This window comes from Astatotilapia calliptera, chromosome 17 (assembly GCF_964374335.1).
Source record: "Astatotilapia calliptera chromosome 17, fAstCal68.1, whole genome shotgun sequence".
NCBI classification, from domain to species: domain Eukaryota; kingdom Metazoa; phylum Chordata; class Actinopteri; order Cichliformes; family Cichlidae; genus Astatotilapia; species Astatotilapia calliptera.
Genome location: NC_137438.1, coordinates 8,631,572 through 8,652,388, shown reverse-complemented (window position 1 = coordinate 8,652,388; position 20,817 = coordinate 8,631,572). Strand labels below are relative to the sequence as shown.

General features: G+C 40.1%; 1 protein-coding gene across 1 annotated transcript in view; it reads right to left on the bottom strand.

The window, feature by feature from the left end:
• The window catches only part of lrrc7 (leucine rich repeat containing 7), a 149,376-nt gene that overhangs the window by 101,502 nt on the left and 27,057 nt on the right, over positions 1-20,817 (bottom strand). The window contains exon 2 of the mRNA XM_080291270.1: positions 19,559-19,863. The gene's annotated coding sequence lies outside the window, so the exon portion shown is untranslated. The remainder of the gene's footprint in view (positions 1-19,558; positions 19,864-20,817) is intronic.

The window sequence follows — 20,817 nt, the reverse complement described above, 5'->3', positions numbered from 1 at the left end:
CGCGTTACTCATTACTGGGATTTAGATAGGGTCGTTACTCGTTACTTCGTGTGGTGGCTATCGCGGAGCTTCCACAGATTCAGTAACATTAGCAAGTGGTGGAGGCCAGCAGGTGGATGAAGGAAAAGGGAGGCAGAAGGAAAAGAGACCCGAGGCGGCCGCCGGTCCAAGTGTGAACTGAACTTCAGGTAAGAAGTTATGACCTGCAGTCTCTCTGGGTCAGATATAAACCAAGTTTAGGTGGAGTTTATTTTTGTTATTCTGACTTTTTCCGTACTGCGTGCTAGCTAGCATGACGGAGTTTCTATACAGCTGGGTGGGTGCTATGAAGTTAATGATGTTGAACTTTATTTTGTTCATAAGTTATTAGAGTTGCCAACCGTCCCGTCTGGTATTCAGAGAAAATATTACGCGTTTCTTATTGAGGTGAAAAGGAACAGTTTGTCCCGTAATTCAGCTACAATGAAAAAGGCACAAAGCTGGAGTTATTCTGTGTCTTTGCTGCACAGCTGCCTCTTCTTCTTTCATTCTCCCCCCTCCCTCTCCCGTTTCTACTTCAATCATGAAAACTGATCAATGATCAGCTGATCGGCTCTCTTGTTTGTTTATCGCTCACTTTGCGCCGAAAGAGGAAACCAGCAGGTGTCGCGCTAAACAACAGCAGCACGTTTAAGCTTGATCAGCTATTGTTAGAGTTTATTTAATATTAATTTCTAGTATCAGCTGATGTTTGCTGGAGCCACAGCTGTAAACCTGCTGGTCATGATATGGTTTGGTTATCTGGAGAGAGGGAAACATGAAGATGAAACCAGGAGATGTCCTTACTGAATCATCAGAGCTGAACAGGTGATGGAGAAACAGGTTTACCTTTTAGGTGACATGAATGAGTTGAAGGGAAGTTATGAACTGTTTCTGAGAGACAAATAACCCCAGGATCCTTTTTTAGGTAGCTGACAGCTGGTAACTGTGCAGGGGCGGGTCTAGCAAAGTGTTGCCAGGGGGCCAGGTAGGGCATTAACAGGGAAAGGGGGGCACAAAGAAATACTTTTCTTTCTTATTCTCATTTAAAATGTCTAGCTTTTAAAAAATAATTATCTGAATCTTACAACAAACGATTGATAGATTGATGCATATATACCATCAAAACAGTGTACATCACTGTCACAACAGTGTTTATTTTCATTCAAAGGCTTTATGATTTTTCCTATAATGGTGGGCCGGTCTCTAGTCAAAACGCCCGGGCCAATTTTCTGTCCCAGTCCAGCCCTGTATGCAGCTCATCTGCAGTCTGGTGTTGCCTACATCTTCCTATTCAGAAGGCAGAATTTCCGAGTTCTGAGTACAATCGAAAGCACCACGACTGCAGTTTTTGTGTTAGATGTAAAAGGTGCGCATGATGCTGTGACGTAGGCTAGAATCATGGCAGCAGTCAATGACGGTCCAGGCGTGGGATTTCTCTCGTGGAAATATGCACATTATCTTTTCCTTTCTATTGTTAGGTGGCACAGTGCACTTGTGGCAAGTAAGCAAGCTAGAAGACTGGCAAAGTTATGGAAGAAACACATTAACAAGAGAATTCTGAGTAAAACCAAAGTTACTTTCCCTAGTAACTAGTTACTTTGAAAGTAACGAGTAACTTGAAGTAACTGAGTTACTTTTGTGAGAAGTAACTAGTAATGTAACTAAGTTACTATTTTAAAGTAACTTACCCAACACTGGTTATTACAAACAGATCTTTAAACCATTTCTGTGCATTTTTCTGTGGTTTATGGTTTTACAAAGCAACAATTCAAGAATGCTCTGCTTTGTTCTACAAATAACACATTTTCTTAGTTTGTGGAAGCAAGTCAGTAAGTATTTACCGTCTTACAGGAAAACCACAAACTACCCACAGACAACTGCTGTTCTGCAAACTGTAAAAAGTACATGGCACACACTCATCAACAGTATGATGGTCCTTGCAGGTGAATTTCTCAAGAGCTCTTTATCTCACAGGCTTATGAATAGGTGATGAGAAGTCTTAATGCAATGTGATTCATGGAGAGTAACAACTCCAATCTGCAGCGCCTCACATGCACACACATGTACGCACACACTCACACAGTCGTGTACGCGTGAATTTTCAAGAAGATAAAAGTGACTTATGTTAATTTCCTGGAGGCTGACGTTTTCACCATAATGTTCAATAATTTACATTTATGGCATTTCCTTTTTGACCCCATTAGAAAGAAACCTACCCATAATATGACACACATTACACATGCAGCAGTATTCAATAAACTACTTAGAAAGCCAGCATTTTACAACCTCTCTATGAAGTGGAAGGTACATTTATTTATTTGAAAAATGTCAGAAAAATCCTTGAATGTAGCAACAAATCTTGCAGCAGTAGCACCCAGGATCATCTCACTGCAGACTCAGGAAATGCATAATTTGTTCATTTAAAGACATTTAATCAGGACTGAAATGATTACACACAGGATCTGCATGACAAGGACAACACAATCAGGCGGTCTGATGCCAAAATGATCTAAGAATACAACAGAAATTGATTAGAGCAGAGAGAGGAGGAAAAAAAGCAATGTCTTCTTACTGTCAATATGAAATATCCAGGGTTTCTATGGAAACACTGTTTTATCAATCACAGTTTTTTTTTCTCTGCTGCCTTGTGCACAGTGTCCATTTCTGTCTCTATTGTAAGCCTTAAGATCTGTTAGGTATTACGTGTGGGATGAGACCAAGTTTTAGTCTGTTCCCACTGAGATGACTAATTGATTGGCTGGCTGACCAGCAGGCTGAACGACTCACTAACAGTGGAGAGAGACGGAGAAGACGGGGGAATACACAGGATTATAGGACGGGCAGGAGAAGCAGAAAATAGTTTGTGGTGTTGTACAGTTGTATAGGGCTTACATTGACTGACTGTGACAGTTTGCAAGAAAGAAGGTTGAACGACATGTGACGTGCTGTGCAGATTAGACGTCCTTGCAAGAATCAGTGCTCGGCAGCCTGCAGAGCATCCACAAACGCCAGCTTTAACCTTTCACATGTAGAACTGCTTATTTTCTTGTTTGTTATTTATCCTCCAAAAAGCCACATCTCTTTAATGTCCTTTCACTCTGCCTGGTTTTCTGAATCTTAGAGTACACTCAGTCTCTCTCTACTGCATTATGCCATATATGGCATTTTGTGAATGGGTGTTGCTAGGTAACTGCAGTGCAGTAAAGCGTGGCAACTTGATTCTTGTGTTTAGGATGATTAAGGTTTAAAACAAGTGTTTTAAGTAGTGGAACTACAGAGGTACCTAGAAGAATTATGAATATAGGAGCCATGTGAGTTTAACTTTTCTTGACTACAAGGACTCTTCAGTATTGAACTCAAAATTGCGTTTGCTGGCTTGTTGTCATTTAGTTCTGCGGGTAGCCTTCAAGCTGACATTCATCTCATCCGCCTCTTCACTGCAAAGGTCATGGAAAGTGAGCAGCGATTAGCCAGAGCAGTGCTGTGGAAATAAACTCTCCAGATTGTTCAAGTTTGAAAGCTCCTGCGGTCCGATATCAGAGACTCTGAATCCTCTGGGAGCAGCTTTGACACCTGACAGAACAGTATAAGGAAAAATGGTGCACTGCTTGCAACCAACATGTGGAACAGCTGAGCGCACACACTGACGGATGAGAGCATCCGAGTCTGCAGTCTCCACCTCCTCATGCTGGATGGCGACAGAGGATGGCAGCTCCAGTCGTTCCAACACTGAGCTGCAGGTGGGTGCAGTAACTTGGTTCCAGATCTGTACTCCTCTTCACTGATCCTCTCATGGGTGGCTGTAATATTCTTTTCAAGCTTGCTTTTTTTTTAGACAGGGACCACATGCAGGAAATTCTGCAGTTCTTCAGGTCGGAGCTATGTAGCCAGATCTTTATTTTTACTTTATGCAATTAAAGGAAAAAAGTGCTAAATAAAAGCAAATAAAAGTGCATGATAACTGTTTTTAAGTATAAATGAGGAAGGAGTTTTTAGGTTCAGTCTTTCTTAGACACATCCATCTACCCCAACCAAATCCCTGCCCACTAAAACCATCTTGCAGGACTTAAATTTACTGATCTTGCATTGAAATTTGTGTCTCACTGGCAAGGTGGTCAAGCATTGGCCTTGACAGTTTGCATATGACTGGAGAGCGTTAGCAGTTAGCCAACTGCCCTGTGTTGTCAGAAAATGTTCAAGTAATAATGCATCACTTTCTATTGTATTTTGATTGGAGGGAAGATTTAAAATTGGGCTTGCCCCATAGGATTATCTGGTTTCTAAGTGAGCCACAGCGCTCTTGGTAATAGCTGCTCTGCACAATCAGCAACTTTTGTGGCTCTAAAATGATGCCAAAGCAACACTTCCTGAAAATACAGATCCTCAACTGAGGCTTGAAGCAGAAGCAGAGGCAATATAAGAGAAAGACTTGGCACTCAAAGGATCCTGAAGTGAAATACATGGGAGAATTCTGCAACAGTGGAAGAAAAAAATTCAGCAAATCTTTTAAGCATTTCTGATTAGACTGGAAAGTGATTCTTTATATATATCTTTTTCTGTAGCGCTGGTGCCTTTTGGAGCATTTTCAATGCAATTACATGACAAATGATGTGGCTTGCTGTGAAGTAATGTCCTAACATCCTGTCAAAGAAGTCTTTGCTCCATTGTCAATGAGTTAAATTCAAGAGTTTTATTTGTAAGTCATTTAGTACTAAAAAGTAATTGAGTTTGTGTAATGAACCCATTCAGTCCATTGTTAGAGCTTGCTAATCAAACTCACAAGTGTTGCAAGTTTTAACTGATAATTAAGCACTCCAACCTGTCCAAATATACTGAACTCATGGTTAAAAAGGGATAGTCCTATAGATTGTATATTAAAGATGGACATAACCACAGTTATAACACCCATTTATTAGTGAAGTCCTGTTTTTAAGCCTCATGCTAAGCAGTTTTCCTGTCACCATTATTGAAACCAGAAATCACAAACATGGGGTGGAGCTGACTGTAGCACTGAGGGTTACTGCACAGTCACATACTGTCAGTCACATAGTACAGTATATCCAACACTAATGACCATCTTGGTGTTTTGAAAACAGATGTGATGAGCAAGCCTGATACACACTGCTTTTCAAATTATTTGATTTGATATACCTTTATTAGTCCCACAAGGGGAAATTTCATAATGCAAAGGATATATGTTACTGACTTTCCTATATATTCAATTCAAATGACAGTCAGTGTACTTTTCAAGTCATCAACTGCACAATTCAAATTTTATTGAACAAACCTCCCATTGATAGCTGTGGTTTTGCACAAATAAAAAAACCCCTCAAAATGCACTGAGTTTTAAAACATTTTATTGGTTGTAATGAACTAAAAATGGTCATCCATCCATCCATCCATCCATCAGGACCATCCAGGGTTGCACAGCCTTCCTCAGCTTGAAAATTACTCTTGATGTATTTCCGGGCCTACTGGAACCATTCCTGCTTGTGAGTATAGGTTAGATGGTGGCCGAATGGTAGGTTCATGCACAACTGCAAGCCTCTGGAGCATCCTACAGCTTGAGGTTTTCGGTACTACCAGCAGCTTCAAATACCTGCTTGCTGCTTTGTAATGGCATTTTAGCAGCTGTTCTGTGAATCTGATGAATTTGTCTGGCAGAAACCTTCATCTCTATGCCTTAGTCTGCACGAACCCGTCTGTGCTCTGACTCAGCCACAAGTTTCTTCATAGTACAATGATCACGTTTAAGTTTTCATATAATACCTAATGTTTTCAGACCTCTTCCAAGGTATTACACTATTCATCACATATCTGCAGCACAGACCCTTTTACTTTACCATATTACTTGAAACCTGTGGCATGCTTAATGATGTGGAACATCCTTCTTAACTAGTTTTCATTTTATTGGACTCATCCCCTTCCAAACTAATTATGACAGCTGTCTGAGATTGATATCAGTGATCCACAGAGCCGAGAGACATGAGTTTAACTGAACACAAAAACATTTATGACACTAAAATCTAATTTGCATAGTAATTTGGAACGCTTTCTAACTCGTAACAATGCCCATATTTTAGATCATGTACATTATGCTTAACTCAGTAACATCTGAAGCCAGAGCCCACAAATTCATCCAGAAAGCAGGGACTTGCCTCCTGTGGGCTACTAGGCGTTTACCCAGCTTCATCCATCTTATCATTACAGTCTACAGGGAGTGCAGAATTATTAGGCAAGTTGTATTTTTGAGGAATAATTTTATTATTGAACAACAACCATGTTCTCAATGAACCCAAAAAACTCATTAATATCAAAGCTGAATGTTTTTGGAAGTAGCTTTTAGTTTGTTGTTAGTTTTAGCTATTTTAAGGGGATATCTGTGTGTGCAGGTGACTATTACTGTGCATAATTATTAGGCAACTTAACAAAAAACAAATATATACCCATTTCAATTATTTATTTTTACCAGTGAAACCAATATAACATCTCCACATTCACAAATATACATTTCTGACATTCAAAAACAAAACAAAAACAAACCAGTGACCAATATAGCCACCTTTCTTTGCAAGGACACTCAAAAGCCTGCCATCCATGGATTCTGTCAGTGTTTTGATCTGTTCACCATCAACATTGCGTGCAGCAGCAACCACAGCTCCCAGACACTGTTCAGAGAGGTGTACTGTTTTCCCTCCTTGTAAATCTCACATTTGATGATGGACCACAGGTTCTCAATGGGGTTCAGATCAGGTGAACAAGGAGGCCATGTCATTAGTTTTTCTTCTTTTATACCCTTTCTTGCCAGCCACGCTGTGGAGTACTTGGACGCGTGTGATGGAGCATTGTCCTGCATGAAAATCATGTTTTTCTTGAAGGATGCAGACTTCTTCCTGTACCGCTGCTTGAAGAAGGTGTCTTCCAGAAACTGGCAGTAGGACTGGGAGTTGAGCTTGACTCCATCCTCAACCCGAAAAGGCCCCACAAGCTCATCTTTGATGATACCAGCCCAAACCAGTGATGTTGCAGCTTGACTTTTCTCAGTTCATGGGCAGTTAATTTGCGCCTTGGTTTTTCCACACGCTTCTTGCAACCCTGTTGCCTATTTTGAAAGAAACGCTTGATTGTTCGATGATCACGCTTCAGAAGCTTTGCAATTTTGAGACTGCTGCATCCCTCTGCAAGATATCTCACTATTTTTTACCTTTCTGAGCCTGTCAAGTCCTTCTTTTGACCCATTTTGCCAAAGGAAAGGAAGTTGCTTAATAATTATGCACACCTGATATGGTGTTGATGTCATTAGACCACACCCCTTCTCATTACAGAGTTGCACATCACCTAATATGCTTAATTGGTAGTAGGCTTTCGAGCCTATACAGCTTGGAGTAAGACAACATGCATTAAGAGGATGATGTGGACAAAATACTCATTTGCCTGATAATTCTGCACTCCCTGTATGTATGGATTACTAATTCACATGACCATCTACTTTGTTCATGTCATCGTAGGCTTTGTCACTCAAATATGAGCGTATTTATCACATAACTATAATATTTTGCCTTTTGCCTCTCTCTGGCATTTTTACTGCAATCCAGCATGTCATCATTCACTAGTGTAATTGCCATTTTCTAGTCTGAGAAACATGTCACACCTGTTTGACTTTCAGAGTCAGCCAGCTGTCCAGCGAATGGACAGGGTCCTGATGGACTGTGGTTAATGACAGACACGATCACAGTCAAAGATCAGGAACTCATCCTGTCATTGTAGTCTGCTCTTGTTTCATAGTCACCATTTCTTCACTAATTTCCTTGTTTTCCTGTTATCTGTTTTGTGATTTTTTTTGCACTTTTTCCATTGTGTTTTTTTCACATTGTCAGCACAGAGCAAACAGAGTTAGATACAACAGAGAGAAGGAGGCCCACAGATGTAAGCCTTCAAGCTGAAGCAAATCTGTCTGTGTGTGCTAACAATGTTAGGTTAATTGGACTTTTGTCAAAAAATGTCTCTCGCACTGACCAGATTCAGTTAAAGGGATTTGTTGTAAACAGAAGAGAAGCTCTTTTCCGTATGTCTACATGTTTCTGGGATACTTCACCTTTGTTATGTTTGTCTTTCTGCTGGTACCTCTGCTAGTCCTCTCCCTTCTGTATGTTTAATGTGTACACCAAAAAACAGAGTCACATTAGCGCTGGATAGATAGCTAGATGGACGATGAATTTCTGGATTTGTTTCTCCTCCTCGCACTTTATCTCACACTTTCTGCCTCTCACTCTCTCCATGCCTCCTCTCCTTCTCACTTGCGTCAGCATTCTGCCTGCTGATGAATATATGAATGAGATTAAAACAGTGAAACACACACACACACACACACACACACACACACACACACACACACACACACACACACACACACACAAATACATACTCTTTTCCCTCGCCAGCACATAGGTTCCTCCACACAGGGGCATAAGCATTTCACCATTTAGACATTTTTTTCTGGTATGAGTCTCTTAAAGCCTCCATCGCTGTAGTTATTTTAGTTTACAATGACCTTAAACTGACAGCATTTATTTTAAGAAACATGCCGAGCAAAAGCCATTTAATGATGATGCAGCCTTCCACTCAGGAGACACAAGTGCTGTACTTTGATTTGTCACTTTAAATCAGCTCAGAGCAACTACAGCATGAAGTAAATGCTGCAGCTAACAAGCACTTTTTACAGTTTTTCTTTTTCTTTTTTAACGAGAATCTATCCTCCCGTGTTTACAATCAAGGTGGGGTGGTCTTGCTGCATGGAAAGCACACATTAGTTATGTGTATCATAAACTGTTTGTCAGACCCAAGAGGTATAAGTGGCTCTTAACTCCAGGACTCAGAGGGACAGATGAAGGATTAGAAACAAAGCTGGGGGATGGATAGAAGTAACAGATGAAAGCTTCAGGAGAAGTTCCAAAAAAAAGAAAGAGTAGGGAACTGCTGCGAGGCAAAAATGGATGAAGTGCAGGCCTTAAAGTTGGCCCACCCTCCTTTTGTATCTTTCGCATTGCTTGTCTTTCTTTTCTTCCTCAGTCTTTCTCTCACTTCACCATAGGCTCTCTGTTTCTATGGCGACCATTCCTGCCATCACAGAGGAAGGAAAAGATACCTGAGGATAGGAAGCGAAGACAGCTGAGGAGCAAACAAACAGATGAAGACGGATGGATGAATGCATTGAGTTCTAGACTTCAGACTGTGATAATAATAATACAACAATAATACAATGTGCTGACCAGATCAAAACAGGATAGCTGGAGATGAAAGGAAATGAGCACATTTGCTTTCTTCCGAGAGTTAAATGACAAGATAGACTTCAAGTCAGTCTAATAAATATCAGTAACATTAGTTTAAAAGGGTCACAGGCTACCATTTCATGAGGTAACAGGACGAATTTATTGGCCAGATATAATGACAAAACTTTTTGACTTTTATTAATAAATAAATTAATAAAATTCCTTTACTAAACCACAAATCTTAATAATTTAACAACTCCCTGTGTACCTATATAAGCTTATGTAACCATGCAACAGCTAACGCAAGCACTACACTGTCTCTACACAAGAGGTTCCTTTGAGCCTCTCTTTTTTTTTAAGTTGTTCTCACGCATGTCTAGTAGAACAGACACACTCCTACTTAAATCAATACAACTGTCTATCCCGTCTCTAAGTCTGACGTCCATTAGCCGCTTGCAGGTCCAAACTCCTCTTCAGGTCCAAAGTCAAATGAACACTGCAGCATCACTGAGAGTTAAAATCTAAATTCTTTCATCTTTAATAAAATGATCAGCGTTGCTGCTCTACCAGGGGTAACACTTAAGTTTAACATCCAGGCATCCATGAAAACAGAATTCATGAAATTTAACGGAGTTAGAAGTTAGCAGCGTGTTAGCTCGCTAGTTTCCACCTAAACATAATATAGCATGTTCAGACTGAGGGATTTCTGAAAAATTCAAACGTACAGCTCTGCTATTACTTCCGACATAAATGAAGACAGAAAACTAAACAGCAGTGACTTTTGTAGGGTTACTGAAGTTGGGCTAGCTGGTATATAATGATGTGCTACGTGATCGATAGCGACACAGCTATGTTAACATAACATAAACACAGTGAAGCTGGAGGATGAACGCTAACTTTTTTCAGCTTGATAAAAGTTAACGTGAGGGTTCCCGATGGTTAGAGACAAATGCAATCGCATGGCAGGATGCTGTAAACTGACCAAGCTTCAGTCAGGAGAACAACTGAGATAATCCATCCACAATATGAGGTTAGTATTTAATATACTGCTGCTGCATGGGGTGGGCTTTAGTTACATTGTAAGGTTTTAAAAATGAGCTTTAAAACATGCTGTTGATGAATAGTTGTAATAAAAACCGAGAGAGGCTGACAGTGATCACTGCCTTTTCTAGGGGCTTGTTCAGATAAAACAGAACAAGACACAAAGCATTAAAAACCCGGATAAAACCCATGACAAAATTATTTCATCATAAATAACTCAGTTGTGGTTTTTAAACCACAGGTGAAATATTACGGACAAGAAAGATAACCAAGGACTCCTAATCATCCTAACACTGATAAAGCAGCAGCATACCATCATTTCTACTAAAAGAACAATGTTGGGGTCATATCAGAAATTCAATTGGCTCAACAGACACAAAGTATGTGCTCCTTTGCCACGAATGATTAACAACACTGAGTGCAATTTTTGTTAATGCATCATAATTTGCTAATTTATGGCATACTGTAATATTTTGCAGAACCCTTAGCAATAGCTCCAGGAGTTCTGGGACTACTTTGAGAACAACTGGTCCAGCTTAATCTAAAAAATCTCAGAAAAAAGTGACAAAGTGGTTTGAAAAATACCTGTGGGGATAAACGACCCTGTGTTGTTGAAATGCCGTTTAATAAAAAGAGTCTGGACCGTCAGGAGACATGTACATTAAATTAGCTATCTTTATTTTATGGCTATTTTCTTTGACTTCTTGCAAACTGATGTTAAAATAACTTTAGCAAACTAAGTGATTATCGTTGATATTCTGCATTTTAAGTCACTGGCAGGACTCTATGTTTTTTCTTCACTGATGCTCATAAAACTCTCTAAAAATGAATCTGGCCAAACTCCCAAATATATGTGGACCAAAAAAGAAAAACTTCCAGCAGGGAGCTTTCCAAATGGCTCCAACTCCCCACACTTTAGCCAAAGAGGGAATTCCCCAAATGATCCATGTTTAGAAGGTAGCCGTGATTGCTTTTCACTCTCTCACTCTAATTTATACTCCAGGACATCTCTACAGCTGATTATTTATTCACCTGCATAGCTCTCTTTTTAGTCCATCCCTGCAAGTGTTTTCTAATGTTACTCAGCAGCAACAATATGTTAATGTGATAATGCTCAGGCTAAGTGCATGATCACATTATCTTAATCATAGTGTGATAACAGTGGCTACGCCTTAAGCATGTTCTTGCCTCAGTCGAATCACGGCCATATGAGTTGTGCTGCTGTAAGTGCTGCCATTTAACACACATGAACACCTGCAGTGTTTCATGTCACTGCGCTGTGCAATTAACCTGTGTCGCTTTAAGGAAAGAGTGATATATGTATCCTCATATTACGTGGAGTGACGCATGCAAGTTAGTAAAGGCCGGCGACACTGCGTCACACACACACACACACACACACACACACACACACACACACACACACAACGTGCCTCATTCTCTTCACGTGATACAGCAAACACATCCTGCCAATTTGGCAGTCTATTTAAGCTGCAACTTTTCCCATCTCACCCTCTGATGTGTCAGCGCTGCTGCGGCCCTGCATCGCTGCCAAGTGGCAACCTCAAGTGCAGAAAAATTAAGCCAGGCATCAGAAGTTGCAGTTCATATAGCAGCCACTTGAGGGTGGCTCAAAAAATGTTTGGTTTTTTTTCATATAGAATCACATATTAAATGTGAGACTATGCAACAAAACCTAGTATGAAAAACACATTGCTCTCTTAAGGCAATTTCCCCCTTCATACAACAGTTGTACTTTTTTGGGGGGATACTGGACGAGTGGATATCTATCTCATGACCACATGTTTGAACCACTGAACGGGGACATCTCCAAAGTACTGAGGCCTTTTGGAGTACTTTTTATGGAGTGTGAGGTTCAGCCTATCCAAGATGATTTTTGTATCTTAGTAGCCTTAGAACTTAGAACTCCATCCTCTTTTCCAAATATGGCCACTTCTAACTCCAAAAAAAAAGAAAAGAAAAACAATATAGTATATGCCACCAATAGAGCCTTAAAATGCAGAGCCCAAAACCAATAGGTGAAGTCATAGTTTATATATACAGTATTGTAAAATTGTATTGTAAAATGGAGCACTGTAACAAAAAATAATTTCCCCCAGGGATCAATAAAGTATTCTGATTCTGATTCTGATTGCCTTCAACCCTCTAATCCAGGGGTGTCAAAGTCCAGGCCTCGAGGGCCGGTGTCCTGCAGGTTTTAGATATCAACCCTGGGCCAACACACCTGAATCAAATGATTAGTTCATTACCAGGCTTCTGGAGAACTTCAAGACATGTTGAGGAGGTAATTTAACCATTCAAATCAGCCTTGTTGGATCAAGGACACATCTAAAACCTGCAGGACAACGGCCCTCGAGGCCTGGAGTTTGAGACCCCTGACCCTAAGCAGTGGTAGGTAAGTCCAGGCCTCGAGGGCCGGTGTCTTGCAGGTTTTAGATGTGTCCTTGATCCAACACAGCTGATTCAAATGGTGCTTTTGGAACTTTGATGCAAAATTATGCTGCTGCGATAAATCAATCAATTCAAATGTGAGCTTCCTAAAATGTTTAAATGAATTTATTCTAAATTAAACAGCCCTTTAACATCACACACTGCAAAAAATCTATTAAGGATAGCCATCATAATGATGAGTAACCTCTCATACTCACATCTTTATGAGCTTTAAAATAATGAAGCAAATCATGACTTGTCTTTTCAGAGCAGCTCATCTGTTGGCACACACAGGCCCATGCACAGTATTTTTTTTGTTGTTGCTATATTCGAAGCAGTCAGTCATGAATCGCGCTATCACATCAAATTATTTTGTGCCTCTGCAGCAGATTGAGCGCGATTTGCCGATTGTTACTTTACAGCTTGATTGACGTTGCATTCAGCAACACTCTTTCTGTCTCGGAGAAACTCTAAATTGCTTTCTTAAGTGAGATCAAGAAAGGATTTTCTCATTCGGATATTCCTGTAATGTGGCCCCAGGAGTGAGTCACGCAGGAGTTGTTCACAAAAGCCATTAACTCAGTTCAGTTCAGCTCAGCCTGAAGATTCAGTCTCACGGGATTCATTTGCAACTGCTTCAATAACTGTGGACTTGCCCAACTGTTCTCTGTTGCGCTACCATCCAAATTATGGCATGTGTTGCAAATAAAGGGAGCCATTTTAAATCGCAGATTAAAAAAATACAAACAGGAGTCCTGCTAAGATCATTTTGCATACACACACCTTCATATTAAGCCTCGAAACAGTCTAATCTAAATTATTAACATTTTTGCATGTGTATCATGGTACATGAAGTACACCCTTCTCTCTGTATTAATTACAGCTCCCTCATGTCAGTGAGTCCCCCACTGAGTCTGTTGAGGACTCAGCAAGAAAAAACGTAGTTCTCAAGGGATAACACAGGAGTGTGTTTGTGTACACTTTTGAACCCACCCCCAAAAAACAGCCACTGATGCAGTTAATTATATCATAGCCTGCAGATGTAGCAGGCTGGTTAAAGCACAGTTGATATAAAGGTTATTTACACACCTTTAATCGCACTCCTCTCTGCAGGATTTCGCTTCTTGTTCTTTGAATGTTATTTGAGTGATGACTCAAACATTTCTTGAGAATCACATTATGTTGGAAAATCCTTTTGAGAGTGAAATAAGCTAAAAAGAGAAGGTTTTCTTTAGCAACTACTTCTCTCAATTAAGCTTATTGAATTTAGGGCAATGACGGCCTTTGAGGAAGCACCTGGCAACACTGGGAAGGAAAAACTCTCTTTTAACAGGAAGAAACCTCCAGCCGGGAGGAGATAGAGATCTAATGAGATGTGGTTACTACACCACCTCAGTGACTCCAAGACTATCAAGGTAGCAGGGAATAACTAATAAAGTTCAAACTAGAGCAGGGTGATATGGCCAAAAATATTTATCACGATATATATTTGAAAATTTGCGATAACGATATAACCGACGATATAATTGATGCGAGACAAAATACAACTCCACAACATTACTAGCGCAAAAAGACAACCTTCCATTTATTTTCACTTAAACAAGAAGCTGGTTTTTATGTACATTAAAGCTTTATAAAAATGTAACAGTGCAAATGCAAATTCCTTGCTGAAAGTTTAACCAAAAGGCATTTCCAGTAGAAATGGGCTGACATATCCTGAGCATAACCATGTATAATATCCACTGAAGTTAAAAAGAGGTGCTTTGCAACATTAAACTGCAGTGTGCAGTACGTATTTTTCGCACCATAAGGTGCACGGGATTATAAGGGACATTAAGCGAAACAAAGCAGTCAGATAAATCAAACTTTATTAAACTCATTCTTCTTGCTTCCTCCACTTCTGTACCATTGATTCATTAATGTTGAATTCTCTGGCAGCTGCTCTATTCCCATGTTGTTGCAGTATATTAATGACTAACCTCGTATTGTGGATGGATTATCTCAGTTGTTCTCCTGACTGAAGTTTGGTCCGTTTACAGTATCCTGCCATGCGATTGCATTTGTCTCTAACCATGAAGAACCTTCACGTTAACTTTTATAAGTGGAAAAGTGTTAGTGTTCGTCCTCCAGCTTCACTGTTTATGTTATGCTAACATAGCTGTGTCGCTAGCGATCACGTAGCACATCATTATATACCAGCTAGCCCAACTTCAGTAACCCTACAAACGTCACTGCTGTTTAGTTTCCTGTCTTCATTTATGTTGGAAGTGATAGCAGAGCTGTACGTTTGATTTTTTTCAGAAATCTCTCCGTCAGAACATGCTATATCATGCTTAGGTAACTAGCGAAACTAGCGAGCTAACTTCCGCTAGCTTCCTGCTAACTTCTAACTCCGTTAAATGTAATAACTTTTGTTTTCATGGATGCCTGAAAGTTAAACTTTATAGTTACACCTGGTAAAGCAGCAATGCTGATCGTTTTATTAAAGATGAAAGAATTTGGACAGTTTTTAACTCTAAGTGATGCTGCAGTGTTGTTTGACCTGAAGTATACGGACTTTAGGACCCAGATTACTCCCAGATTTAAGAGCGTCTTAGTCCGACAAATATGACAATAACAACGGCCGCTTGCATGTTCTGCAAAAAAATGTGCTTTGTTGTGTATCTGACGGACAAACACCAAACCAGTTCCACATCACTGAAGTTGCACCATTTTTACAAACCAATTCTGGTTCATCTGTTTCACTCAACAATCGGCCATGTGCGTATGAAAACAAAGGCACTGCGCATGCGCGTTTTACTCCCATTCTATCGCGATATTTCATTTTCCTATCGTTGCCTAACAGTATACCGGTATTACCGTGAACGGTATAATATGGCCCAGCCCTAGTTCAAACCAAGAAATATATTCGAGTTTGCATGAAAAAATGGCTTCAGACAGTCAAGAGACTGCCTTCATGGGCATTGCCATCAAGTCATATGTGGATTTAACATGTATGCACATTCATATCTCAGAGCTTAGATGGCATTTGTAATGACTGCCATGTAGCTCTAAATACAACACATATAGTCACTGTTAAAGGAAAGTGTGCATTCTTTAAATTTTAAGGCTTTATATAACAGGACATAATCTAATCTGGTCCTTAGCGGGTCTTAAAATTAGGTAAATGAAACCTTGGCTGAACTACCAATCCTGCCATATTACACTATGCCATTATGTATTGAATAAAAGCAAACCCAAGATATTGCACTAGTGTGTATGAAAAGTAAGTACAGCCTTACTGCCTTACTCTTCTTCCATGGGAAGGTGATGATAATCAAAAGGACTTGATTATTGATCAGCAGCAAGTGTGAGCACCTTATTAAAAATAAGTTATGGCAGTTTGCTTGTCTGGAGCATTGAGTGTGTGTTTAACCCATTTCCAAGGAGGAAAGACATAAGCAATTAATGCAATTGTTGGTTACTGATATTCCCAGAAATTCACACCTAACCATGAAATGCTCAGAGAACCTGAAACCCCCCCCCCCCCCCCCCAAACTGCATCTTTACAGGGACTTTACAGGGCTCAGTCAGCATGTTAAAAGTTAACAGTCATTATGGTACCATTATAAAAGCACTGAACAGGTATGGCTTGTTTGGAAGCATTGCCAGGAGAAAGCCTCTTCTTTTGCAAAGTTGCATCAGAGCAAACCACAAATACTTCTGGAACAAGGCATTTCGGAAAGACAGAAACAAAGTTTGGCGATGAAAAGCAAACACTGCATATCAGCACAAACACTTAATACCAATTGTCACGGTGGTGATGATTTAGGCTAATTTTGCAGCCACAAGTTCCGGGCACCTTGCACTCACTGAGTTGAACATGAACTCATCTTTACACCAAAGTACTCTCGAGTCAAATATGAGGCCAGCTGAAGCTTGGCCAAACTTGGATCATGAAACAGGACAATGATCCCAAGCACAGCAGCATATCTAAAACAGAATGGCTGAAAAAACAAAAGAATTTAGGTGATACAACGGTCCAGTTAAAGCCCGGACCTCAACCTGATTGAAATATTGTGGAAAACCGTGCACAAATAACTGCCCCCCTTTGGTTTTGTGTTAATTTTTCTTTTACATTTAGCATTTTTAACACTTGCCTGACACTCACTGCCCTGTCCACTCCCCCATTGCAGTCAATTTATCTATTTATTTATTTTGTAAAGGGCTATGTTGCCATTTTGAGAAGTAAAATCAATCTGTGTCATTTGAAGAGTGAGATGCGAAGCCTGATGCCACTCAGTCAATGCATTAATCTGCTGAAACTTTGGTAAGCCTGATATAGCTGGTGAAACATTAATCTGACTTAAGCACACATTCTTGTATTTGGCTTTTGTCCATCAACAAATTGTAAAAGTTCCAGAAACTCCAAACTGACCTTTTTACATTTCTCTTTGTGTGCAGATTAAACATGTGGCTGACATCTCCAAAACCGCAATGAGCACCTAGATCAGGATTGATAGATGGGTCTGAGATGCCATCTAGTGATTCTGATAGGACCACCCCAGTAAAACTACACCCTCCATTTCTTGATTCAGTGAACAGGGATTAGTAGGCAGGGTTCCCATGGCAACACCAGATGGACAGAAAATACAGAGCGAGGGAGTGACAGAGACGAGAAGAAGAGAAAGGAAAGTCACAGGGAGAAAAACACAATGAAACTTCAACTTTAGGTTGGCCCTTGTACACCCACACAAACACCCACTGAGAAATACACACACACACACAGAACCAAGGGTGGTATCATGACACAAAGGTCACATTTTAATGGTTTACTCTGTTTTTAATATGTTGTTGGAAGCCAGGAATCCATTAAGCTGCACCAATTCCGATTGTTTAACTGAGGCTTATTTAGCTATCTAAGCAATTTGCTCCAATCCAATGAATATCAGAAGGACTCGAGGAGAAGAAGTGTGAATGAATCACTCGTTCAGAGAACTGATGACTGAAAGGTCTGTTCATCAGATGTGTAACATAATCCAGATATTTTGTTTGATATTATTAAAATGGCAGCTGTCGTGTCATTGAAATGAAGGTCTAAATTTGGAGAATTATAAATTCTTTACGTTTTAGTGTAAACCCAATAAGGGTTACGTGCAAAACATATATGTCACCTATTGTGTTGTTTGTTAACAACAACAGCAAAAAAAGTATACTTTACAACTTTAAGTACACTCATTAGTTTTATTGCGTTTCATTGTTCCTTAAATTAATACAGTTTTTGCAGTTTTGCTTTAACTGCTCAGGGATTACAACTATTTTTACCCAAGTGCCCCATTTTTAAATTTAGAGGAAGTTATTGGACATCATTTTAAAAAAAGGAATTATTTTTGTAACAAGAAGTCTAGAAGCCATGGACATCACCAAATGCTGTTTCCTCCCTTTTAGACTTGTAGTCAAGACCGCCTAAACCAAGACTAAGACAATACCAAGACCAGAGGGTATCGAGACCAAGACAAGACCGAGACCAAGACAAGACCGAGACCAAGACGAGACCAAGACAGACCGAGTCAAGACCAAGACCAAGACCAAGACAAAAAAGTCTTTAAACTGCAGCCTCACCCTCTCTGTTTTTCACATAATGATATTATCCTATATCCTCGCATGTGATTGGCCACAATATGGAGGGATTGGAGCATAGATGAGCCACTGTGTGAGAGCTGAGCAGCGAAAGGAAATGAAGTGAGGAGTTGACTCTTCTGATTCACTACAAAGCACTCTCTAAGCACAGCTCTTAGAGCTGATGCTTTTGCGCATGACACATTATCGAACGTTACGTTGTGTGTCATGGATACTGTTGACTCCAAATCTCCCGACGACTATATCGATCTGAGACAGCAAGACCTAAACAAGACCGAGGGATCCGAGACCAAGACAAGACCAAGACCACGTAAAAGTGGTCTTGAGACCGGTCTCGAGACATCCAACTCTACTCCCTTTAGATACTCTGCTAGGCCTTCACTGCAGCTACCTTCAGTTGCTGCTTCTTTGTAGGTCTTTCTGCATTTAGTTTTATCTTCAGTAACCGGAAGGTGTTTTATCTCATTTCTTTTCATCCGAGAAACTTGTGTTGGACTATGAAGTGCAAGTGTATTAAGTTTTGAAGCATATGGCTGAATATGAGCAAAGGGTACAGCCCTGTGCACTTTAATGTTCATCCTACTACTTCTATCACCATCATCAATTAAAATCTAGTGGCCTGTTTCCACTGGCAGGCATACATGCCTGTGTCATAACATTGCCTCCATGAAATTTGACAGATGATGTGGTATGCTTCAGATCATGTTTCTTCCTTTTTCTGTACTTTTATCTTCCCATCTTTCTGGTACAAACTTTATCTTTCTTTCATTAGTCTAGAAATTTTTGAAAAGCTGGGCAGCCTTGCTTTAGATGTTTTCTGGCAAAGTGTAGTCTGGCCTACATGTTCTTGAGTGTAACCAGTGGTTTGCACTTTCCTGTAAACCCTCTGAATGTGTATTCATAAAGGCATTCTTGATTATAGACCTTAATAATGATATGCCTCCAACTTGACTTGGCTGGAAGTTGCTGTACATCATGGTCTTTGTTTAAAAGTTCTGATGACAATACAATGGCTCATGTGACAAAACAAATGCCATCCACCGGCTGCTTCTCTTTTAGAGTTGCCCAAGCAACCTGTGTGCTCCTCCTCTCCGACCAGTCCGACCCAATCAAGGACAAAGATGAAAAGCTGCTGCACTGACAAATGCAATTCCTACCTGTTCTATGGGCCAATGATGTTTCAGGTGCCGCTGCAAGAGGTGTTGGTCTGTCTATCAGTCTCCCTGGATATTAGTGGTGGGTGGAGCTTATATCCCCGGGTGATGGCCTGTGGTTGGTCAGCTTCATCTCTGCTTCCTTATAACTCCACCCACTGGGCCTCCACAAGGCTTTTCGGGTACCACACTCTGCTGAACATGTTTGTGTTTGTCGTTCTGTTGAGCTGTTTCTCAGTTTTTGTTAAGCTCCCCGTCTGTCCGTCTGTCAGAGCTGATTCTTCTTGTGTCGTCTTCATACAGTTTTCCTATGTGAACAGAAAAAAAGAAAATGGTTTTTGAAGTGAAGTAGCTAATTGTTCATACCTCTACACCTGCCAAATGCAACCTCTGGGGGCAGTGTTGGGCAACACAACAATTTTAATGTCATGGTCATATGTTCCACTACAGCTCATATTGGCCCATAAAGCGTAGATGACCCCTTATTCTGACCCACACAAACACAAACGATCAGAGGACCAACAGGAAATCAGCTTGCTTATTGAATTTAAGTCTATAATAAACATGCTCTCCACAGACCACAGCAATGCTCATGCTCTATGGGCACACAAATAAGAGGATCCTGGCTGAAACATGACAGTCAAAAAGTTTGGGGAATCAACAAATACAAATGTTATTTTCTTTAAAGTTTAACTTTTGCTAATTTCCCCTTCAATGTCATCATCTCATTCATTTCAGGATCACCTTCAGCTGCTATTTTTATATCGCTCCCTAGAAATAATGTTAGGACCACTTGGATCTTTTAAAAAATGACAAAGCTTTTATGTGAGAATATGGTCATTGGATATGACCAAGAGTTTCCAACAGATTTCAGTCCAAGAGTCCACAGTTGGACCCTCAAAGTCAAAGATGACAGTGGCCAGATGAAGGTGGCCACATTTAAACCAGGACGCCTCATAGTACCAAATTATCAAGCCTGCACCAGTGTGCGCTGTAGAGAGAATGAATCAAGCAGGGATGGACATGTGTACCACAACACAATGTTTTAAATTAATGATAAAAAATTGCAGATTTAGCGCCTACATTCTTAGAAGTTTTTGAAAAAGTATTTAAAAAATGTCAGACCTAGGCAGACAGAAGCAGCTGAAGCCATTATCTTGGATTTAATTAGCAAAAATGACAAAAATAATAACTGTTGTTAGCTTATTTTATCAGTATTTAAAAGTATATGCACTATCTTTACATGACACATCATTTATATA